The sequence below is a fragment of the Canis lupus genome, chromosome 15 (genome assembly GCF_011100685.1).
Source record: "Canis lupus familiaris isolate Mischka breed German Shepherd chromosome 15, alternate assembly UU_Cfam_GSD_1.0, whole genome shotgun sequence".
Taxonomy (NCBI): domain Eukaryota; kingdom Metazoa; phylum Chordata; class Mammalia; order Carnivora; family Canidae; genus Canis; species Canis lupus.
The window spans coordinates 27,501,289-27,510,108 of NC_049236.1; the positions used below are offsets into that span (position 1 = coordinate 27,501,289).

Below are 8,820 nucleotides of genomic sequence, written 5' to 3' on the forward strand. Positions count from 1 at the left end.
TAGCTGTACTCCATATATTTGTGTATGTTTTATTTTCATTTTAAGTCATCTCAAAATATCTTCTAATTTCCCTTGTGATTTCTTCTTGTACCTATTTGTTATTTAAGAGTGGGTTAGTCTAATTTCCACATATTTGTGACTTTATAAATTTTCCTCTGTTACTGATTTCTAACATCATTCTATTATGGCCATATATATACTTTGTTTAATTTCTACAGTTTTAAATTGAGATTTGTTTTGCATAATCTGGAGAATGTTCCTTATGCAATTTTAAAGAGGTTGTATATTTTATTGGATGGAATGTTCTATAAATATCTATTCAGTATAGTGGTTTGTGATGTTGTTCAAGTTCTATTTTTCCTTGTGAATCTTTTTTTGGTTATTCTTTTCACTACAGAAAGTGGGATATTGAAAATTCAAGTTATTATTTTTAAATTTTCTATATATCTTTTTAATTCCATAAATTTTAGTTTCATATATTTTGGGGATCTTTGGTTAGCAATTTTTAGTAATAATTTTTGTCTTAAAATCTAGATTCCCAGAAATATATTTTGCACTTTTCAGAATCTGTTACGGGTATCTCATCTATCAGCTTTTCCTTTTAAGTTTGCTGGTCAACTTGATTGCTCCAACTTTTATTGCTGCCACAGGAAGCTACAGTGTTAAAGAATTATCACTAATTGTTTTTTCTAAATGCCCAAAGGAAAAGTTGTTCATCCTGGGTGAGGCCTGAATTAAGTCAAATGGAGATATGGCCTATGAATGCAATTTTCCAGGGAACTGCAAACAGGTCAATAGTGACAATTTTCTAGAACTGAAGCTTTGGAGGAACTCCAATCCTATTCTTTGCTCTAAAATGGATGAGAGGTTGCTTGTGTTCACCATGATTGTGCAGCTGTGGTTTCTAAGGCTACTAGAGATCTAGGGAAAGGGGAATGGAAATAGGACAAGTTACAAACACCAAATGATTTGTTGTACTTACCTAGATTTAGCTATTTATCTTGAATAAATGTCCTTAGATTGCTGCAAGCTTTTGGTTAGCTTCCAGAGCTCTAAGACAGTTGACTTTGACAGCTTTTGCCAGTGCTTTCATTATATGAATAGACTAATTGTCCCATCTTAGCACAAAGAAATTCCAGCAAGTTCAGTTTTTATCTCCCTAAGGAACTGTATAGTAATCTGTAAAAATTTTGATATAGCCCATCTTAGAGACCTTAAGCCATCATCATTAATATATTTGCGAAACATTATCAGGCCTGTGGAAAAGTCTGAAAGAGAGGAATATATCTTGATAATCAGAGGAAATTGACCCCAGTGAAAGAGAGAACATACATTAAAGAAATTTTTTAAATGAAAAGTGTAATAAAAAAAGAAGGCAACATGCTCCAAGAAAGAGCAGATGATAAATGACACCTGGATGCTACTGAAAGGTACAGTGGGAGTTCATAATTGTCCAAGTACATTGTTATAAGAGATTTGTTACCTGTTCAACTTTCTTTGTACATACATGCATTATCCTTATTTGTAGCTGTTTAGATGAATTTTTATGATAACAAAATCCAGGAGGATCAAGGATAAAGAACGGAATAGGCATTGTTCATGTACAAACCTCATCTCTTGGGTAAACACTGCAAATGCTGATCCTTGAGCACAGACTTTAGAAACATACTAAATCAAATCCTGCCTCCCCTACTTAATAGTTCTATGACATTAAACAAATTACTTACTATTTGGCAACCTCATTTTTCCCCTTTGTAAAACGTAGAGTTTATAAGAAATAAACTAAATAATCTATGTAAAGCTCTTAACTTAGTTCCTAGTTCATAATGAGTACCTCATGAATGGCAGTTGTAATTGGTGTATTGTCCATATTAAATGTCTGTGCATATAAATGAGAAGGTCTTCTAATTCAGCAGTTTTCATAATAACATAATTTTAAATAAGGTCTGGTCCACATGTGAATGTGAACCATATACAACTTGATTAATAGCTATTATATATAATACAATTACTATGTGAGCATTATGAAACTATAGTTCTATCATTCCTACTTCCCTCAACAGTCCAGACTTGTATAAATGAGAGGCTGATAATTTTATTTATTATCTTGCTGCTTTATTGATCTTGTCTTATGCCCCCATGATAAGTCTGGATTGTTTTCAAATAAAACGGTTTTTCCTTCTTTTTATACTATGCTTGCTTTTGTTTGTCATCAGAGCAAGTACACTACTGTGGAAAAGTCTTGTTATCATTCAGTTTGACTTCTGCATCATTCTTTCATTCAAACTCAAATACGCAATTTACATCTGCAGCATTGTGATTGCTATAGTCATTTCTTTCCTAACAACAAAAATGATAATATCACTGCCTTTCACTGAAGATTCTCTATGGGCAAAGTATAGTCTCAGGGATAATACAGCAATATCTACTATTTATTGAGAAAGATCCTATGCATATCTGACTAATCTTGACAATGAATATATTAAGGAATTATTATTTTATGAATGAGAATACTGATATTCAGAAAAATACATAGGTAGATAATTGGGAAGCTTCAACTTTAATTTTTCTATTTCATTCCAAATACAAGTTCTTTCTATTTTATCATAGGGCACTCCATATAAACACATCCAAAAAGATTGCTCTTGCAGTTATAACTGTTACAAACATCTCTGGTAATGTTGAAGTGACATTATAGTTTACTGTTAAATGTAAAAAATATATAGTTTTCAAATTTAGTATTATCTCTAAGATTGTCCTGCATTACTCAGAACTCTGTTCTCATTGATTAGTTATTGCTTTCTCCCTTCAAGCATATTTAGCCCTCCTACCATGTTCCTTTACCCACAGCATCAGAAGTCAAATATATTTAATATTTTTATGGTCATTGACATATAAATTATCCTGTATATCTCTCTCATATTTTTTTTGTTTTATAAGTTCTCAAATCACTTCCAACACTGTGTCAGTTTAGTATGGTCATACATACACATACACACACATGTACATGCATGAAACAGTATTGAACAAACCACCCCAAACTGAATGATTTAAACAATGTTTTATTTTCCCACAGGCTGGAGGCTACCCTAATCTTCTTTCTTCTGCAGTAGTTGGCTTGCTGAGCATCCTCTTGTTGTGAGAGGGACATCAATGAAACAATTTTCAAAGCTTTGCTTGTATCACTTCTGGTAAAATTCTGTTGGATAAAATAAGTCACATTGCTGAGTCCCTGAGAGTAGGAGTGAGGAGAGAGGATAATTTTGGATAAGATTTAATATACTGCCAGCCAGAAATGATTACATATCTTTAAAAGTTACCCTAAATGGTCTAAGTCTTGGACAAACATATAGATTGTCTAGCTGGCATTCCATTTCTCATATCTGAAAGACACCTGACATACAAATCTACCTGAGGCCAGTTCATCCTTATCATGGTCCAGGTAGAGGCATCCCCACACAACTTATCATCAGCCTCATCTAACAAGGGAGAAATAATTTTCAGGTAATTTAGTCTTCTTCCTTATAATTAATGATGAAAGATGATAGACATAGCTCATTAGAACCATCATCTTGTTTACCACACAAATAAACAGACCATTTTCCTCCAGGCCACACTTATTCGATGGGTCTGATACAAAGAGTGCTTAGTTTATTGGAAGTACATGGATGGGTTAAAGATAATTTAGATTGTTAGTCATCAAATTTCTCATGTTGTAAAGTGCTTTTTCAATAGTGCAGAAGGTATTTCCTAACTATATTACATTTTCTGTCCTCAAACAATTCTCATCTCTGTATGTCCTGCCTATAAGGAACTACAAAAAAGCAGTAAAATAAGGCAAGATGATAAATTGTGATTATTGAAGGTTTGTGGTGACAATTTGACTTAAGATAAAGTTTAAATTAAAAAAAGTTAAAGTTTAACTTATGTTTATAAAACAGATAGGGCAGAAACTTTTTCTTTTGAGATATTTATATTAATCTATTTTTCAAAATTAATTTGGCCTAGAATGAGAGATTGTGTTTTTGCAAGATCAACTGTACTGACAGTATAGTTTAGGACTATATAACACTAAAATCATCCAATTATTTATATATCCCTAGGTATATATACATACGTTTATCTCAAGGCATGTTATATATAGATTTTATGACTCATTTAATAGCTTTACATGTCTTTTATATGCTAAATATGACAAAAAATATATATCAAAAGCATGGCTGCTAATAACCTTATAAAGGTATAATTTAAATGACTTTAAATAATTAGTCACTCTTGCATTTGCCAGTATCTCTTAAAAATACATAATTATCAGGTTGATGCTATAATAACTGTCACAGTTACTAATGGCAACCAAGAAAAGCAATCTTGCAGTTCAGCAAAAAAAAAAAAGCTGATAAGAAAAATTTGGAAAAAATGTTTGTCAGATTACATTTTAGAAGTGTGCAAATCTTGTGTCAATTTGTTAACATGTTTCTGAGACTAATTTTAATATTCCCAAATTAATTCTTTTTTTCCAAAATTAATTCTGAGCCAGAATTACTTTAATAAATTTTGTTATCTAAATGTTATCAATTAGTTATTTACATAATTTGAAGATTGTATAACTTTTGATGGTTTATTTTTAAAGATGTGTGCTTCGCTTACAGTGGAAATGCATATTATTTTGGAATAATTTTAATGCTGAATATAAATTATATCTGATTTAAGGCTGCAGTTTATTTTGAAGAATATGTAATTAATTATTCCAAACAACAATTTTGTTTTTAAAAAAACAAAAAATTAAAAAACAAAAAAAATTAAAAATTTTTAAAAAATTATTCTAATATAATGAAAAGATAAGGAAACTTATTTGTTCAATTTCTAGATCCACTATTTTAATTTTTAAATATTTTAAAAAATGCAATCAGAATATGACACCTGCCTATCTATCTATCTAAGAAGTCAATAGTGATAGTCATTCTGTGTGTGTGTGTGTCTATAAATGAATTGGAAGAGGACAACACTAAAGACCTATACTCAAGCCCAGCAAATTGGTTTAGGGATAGAACTAGTCAAGCCCCTTCAGACCACCAGAGAATTTACAAACGGTGAAAAGACTGAAGATTCATTGATGTGTCACAAATATCTATCACTTAGGCATTGAAGAAATGTCTATAGAAAGCTTCCAGATGATTTTTAAAAGAAACGGGTTAACTTCCAACATTGAAATAAATAAAAAGGGGAAAGAGGTTATGAAAGAAGAAACACACATAACATTCTGGAACTTTTTAAAAAGTTTTTATGACATGAACAAACATTTCTCCAAAGACAAATGGTCAACTGACACATGAAAAATGCTCAACAACACTCATCATCAGAGAATACAAATCAAAACCACAAAATGAAATACAACCTCAACACCAGTCAGAATAGCTAAAATTAACAAGTCAGGAAACATCAGATGTTTGCGAGGATACAGAGAAAAGGGGACCTTCTTACACTTTTGGTAGGAATGCAAGCTGGTACAGCTACTCTAGAAAATAGTATGGAGGCTCCTCAAAATGTTGAAAATAGAGCTACCCTGCGACCAGCATTTGCACTATGGGTTTTTACCCCAAGGATACAAATGTAGTGATCCGAAAGGGCACCTGCACCCCAATGTTTATAGCAGCAATGTCCACAATAGCCAAACTATGCAAAGAGCCCAGATATCCATCAACAGATGGATGGATAAAGATGTGGGCACATACACACACACACACTACTACTACTCAGCAATCAAAAAGAATGAAATCCTGACATTTGCAACAATGTGGATGAAACTATAGAATGTTATGCCAAGCAAAATAAGTCAATCAGAGAAAGAAAATTATATGGTCACACCCATATGTGGAATTTAAGAAACAAGACAGAGCATCATAGGGGAAGAGAGGAAAAAATAAAGACAAAATCAGAGAGGGAGACAAACCTTAAAAGACTCAATCATAGGAAACTGAGGGTTGCTGGAGGTGGGGGACGTGAGAGGATGGGGTAACTGGGTTATGAACATTAGGGAGGGCGCAAGATGTAATGACCACTGGGTATTAGACTGATGAATCACTGACGTCTGCCTCTAAAACCAATAATACATTATATGTTAATTAATTGAATTTAAATTTTCAAAAAATAAAGTTTTTATTTATTTAGATAATCTCTATACCCAGCACGGGGCTTGTACTCACAACCCAGACAGAGATCAAGAGTCATATGGGTGAGCCAGGAGACCCTAGAATTTTTTGATGTGCTGTAAGATGATAGTTTTTTGGGTTGCAAATAACTTCAAGATCATGCACAAAACTGTGAGCAGAAGTCACCTGATGTTGTGCATATTCATAGCAGTGACTCAGGAGATGATTTAGGCTGAATAAGGAAAAGATTTAAATTTCATGATACTAAAAATGAAAACAGTCTGTGACTATATGGAAACAAATACTCTGCTATAGTTGTCTTTTTAAATGTTTATATTAAATGACGTGCGTCAATTTTTTCACTGAGCTTCCAGAAAATAGGTGATGTCTTAATGGATAGTACCTATATGGTACTTAACACTTCCCAAAGCAAAATACCAACTCAAATCCCATTGTTTTTGTAAATGTTCTTTCTAAAATAATTGAAATCACATTTGTTATCTTGCGAAGGTAGAAATTTTTTAGATGATTGTTTGACCTCTTCATTTATATAACAAAACATATATCACAGATAAAGCATAAGCAAATTTATTGAACTTCATTTTCATCTTATTTTTACAAAGTCGGCAACATATTTTCTTTTCCTATTTTTTCTATACACCTCCCAAGTTATAAGGCACACAGCACTCTCTGTTCCTTTATAGTTCTCATCGTAGTAACAGGACAACATACAGCCATTCCAGGGCTTCTCAACCTCAACACTAATCAGTATGGGTGGGATAATTGTGGAAGACTGTCTGGTGCATTGTAGCATATTTAGTAACATCTTTGTTCTCTACCCACTAGATGTCAGTAGCAGACTCCCCTTTCCCAATTGTAACAACCAAAAGTATCTCTAGATGCGCCAAATGTTCTCTGAAGAGCAAAGTCACCATACCTGAGACATACTCATACCCAAACTTATCCATCACTTACAGTTTATGTGATCTTGGACCCCAGTTGTATAACTTCTAACATATAAATACTACATTTATTATAGAATTGCTTTGAATTAAATGGAATAATCTATGTTTTAGGGTCACAACTTCTAGCTTTTACTATAAAAATTTGAAAGTAGTGCTTAGAGAGAGACAAAAGGAAAAGGGCTTATATTAAAATGTATGTATATTTCAGCTCAACAGTTTTTATTTGTTATATCCTGTAAAGATCATTATCAACATATGTTTTTTCTTGGACCTCTTGCTCTTGTCATGCATTTCCTTAGACCTATTTGTAAGGGTACAGAACATGCAGTCACCTTCTTTGTTATAGTTCCTCATGTAATTAAGGAGAACTCCTGATTCACACTTCACACTTTCTGGAATTATACTCAATTATGCGTGTTGTTTTATGCTTTTATTATATATCCCAAGTACTAATCAATCCTAGCTTTCAAACTGTTTTACTTCTCTTCATGCCTTGGCCTCTGAAATCAGTTTCTGCCTTAATAGGAAATGAGTTAGGCAGTGGGAGTGGTATCCATTTGGTTGTATCTTAGCTTTTACTGGTCAGTACAACTTAAGCCTATCCAAGTTCCTATTCTCACCAGTCTTAAATATTAGCCAACTTTTGGTGGCCTTGTCTGACTCAGGTGGCCTGGAAAGGATGGGAGCAGGAAGAGCCATTCAGAGAATATTTCAGAATCTAAAAAGAATAATGACATGGCAGTGAAGAAGAGATCATCTGGATCTAAATCTATTTGGATACTAATGAAGAACAAGATGGCGGCATCTGAAGTAATGGAAGGTTCATAGGATATTTGTGACTTACTAGATTAGAAATTATGGGGGTAGGGGATCCCTGGGTGGTGCAGCGGTTTAGCGCCTGCCTTTGGCCCAGGGTGCGATCCTGGAACCCGGGATCGAATCACACATCGGGCTCCCGGTGCATGGAGCCTGCTTCTCCCTCTGCCTGTGTCTCTGCCTCTCTCTCTCTCTCTGTGTGTGACTATCATAAATAAATAAAAAGTTTTAAAAAAATAAAAAAGAAATTATGGGGGTAAAGATTAGCTAGAAATGATAAGGTGTTCCATTTTGAACAAGCTGAGTTTGAGGATTAAGTAGAAATTCCAGGCCCAAATATCCAGTAGATAGTTAGAATAGACATACATATTATCTAGAACTTAGAGAATTTTTCGTCAAAGCTAAACACTTAGCAAATATATATACATATACATATGCATACACATATATATGTGTATGTATATATATACATGCACATATGTAAATATATACACATATACATGTGTGTTTATGTATAGTAGTTAATGCTTTAAGATGGATCATAAGATCAAAACCTCAGGCACTGGAATTCTTGGTTTCATAAAAGTCTTATCAGACAGCCCTATGAATTTTAAAAGTCTTAAATAAATGAATGTTACTTGTGAAAAATAGCAGCCATAATGATTGCTAATGGCAAGAAGATGACAATGTACCCCTAACACATATTACTACAGTTCCAGACCATGACTTTGTGACAGCTATATAATTTTAGTGAAATTATGAAGTAGAATAAAGCCTTGTCATGTTGAAGAAATGTTTCAAAATCAGTCTTGAACTAGAAGTCTTTCTATAATAACAACAGCTGCTACTGGCAAACTTATTTATTTATTTATTTATTTATTTATTTATTT

At 33.0% G+C, this 8,820-nt stretch overlaps 1 long non-coding RNA gene across 1 annotated transcript; it reads left to right on the forward strand.

The window, feature by feature from the left end:
• Positions 1–261: 261 nt before the first annotated feature.
• Positions 262–4,436, forward strand: LOC119876994. The gene is made up of 2 exons (XR_005369937.1): positions 262–1,430; positions 3,077–4,436. It is a non-coding gene; the product is annotated as an uncharacterized LOC119876994 (long non-coding RNA).
• The last annotated feature ends 4,384 nt before the right edge of the window (positions 4,437–8,820 follow it).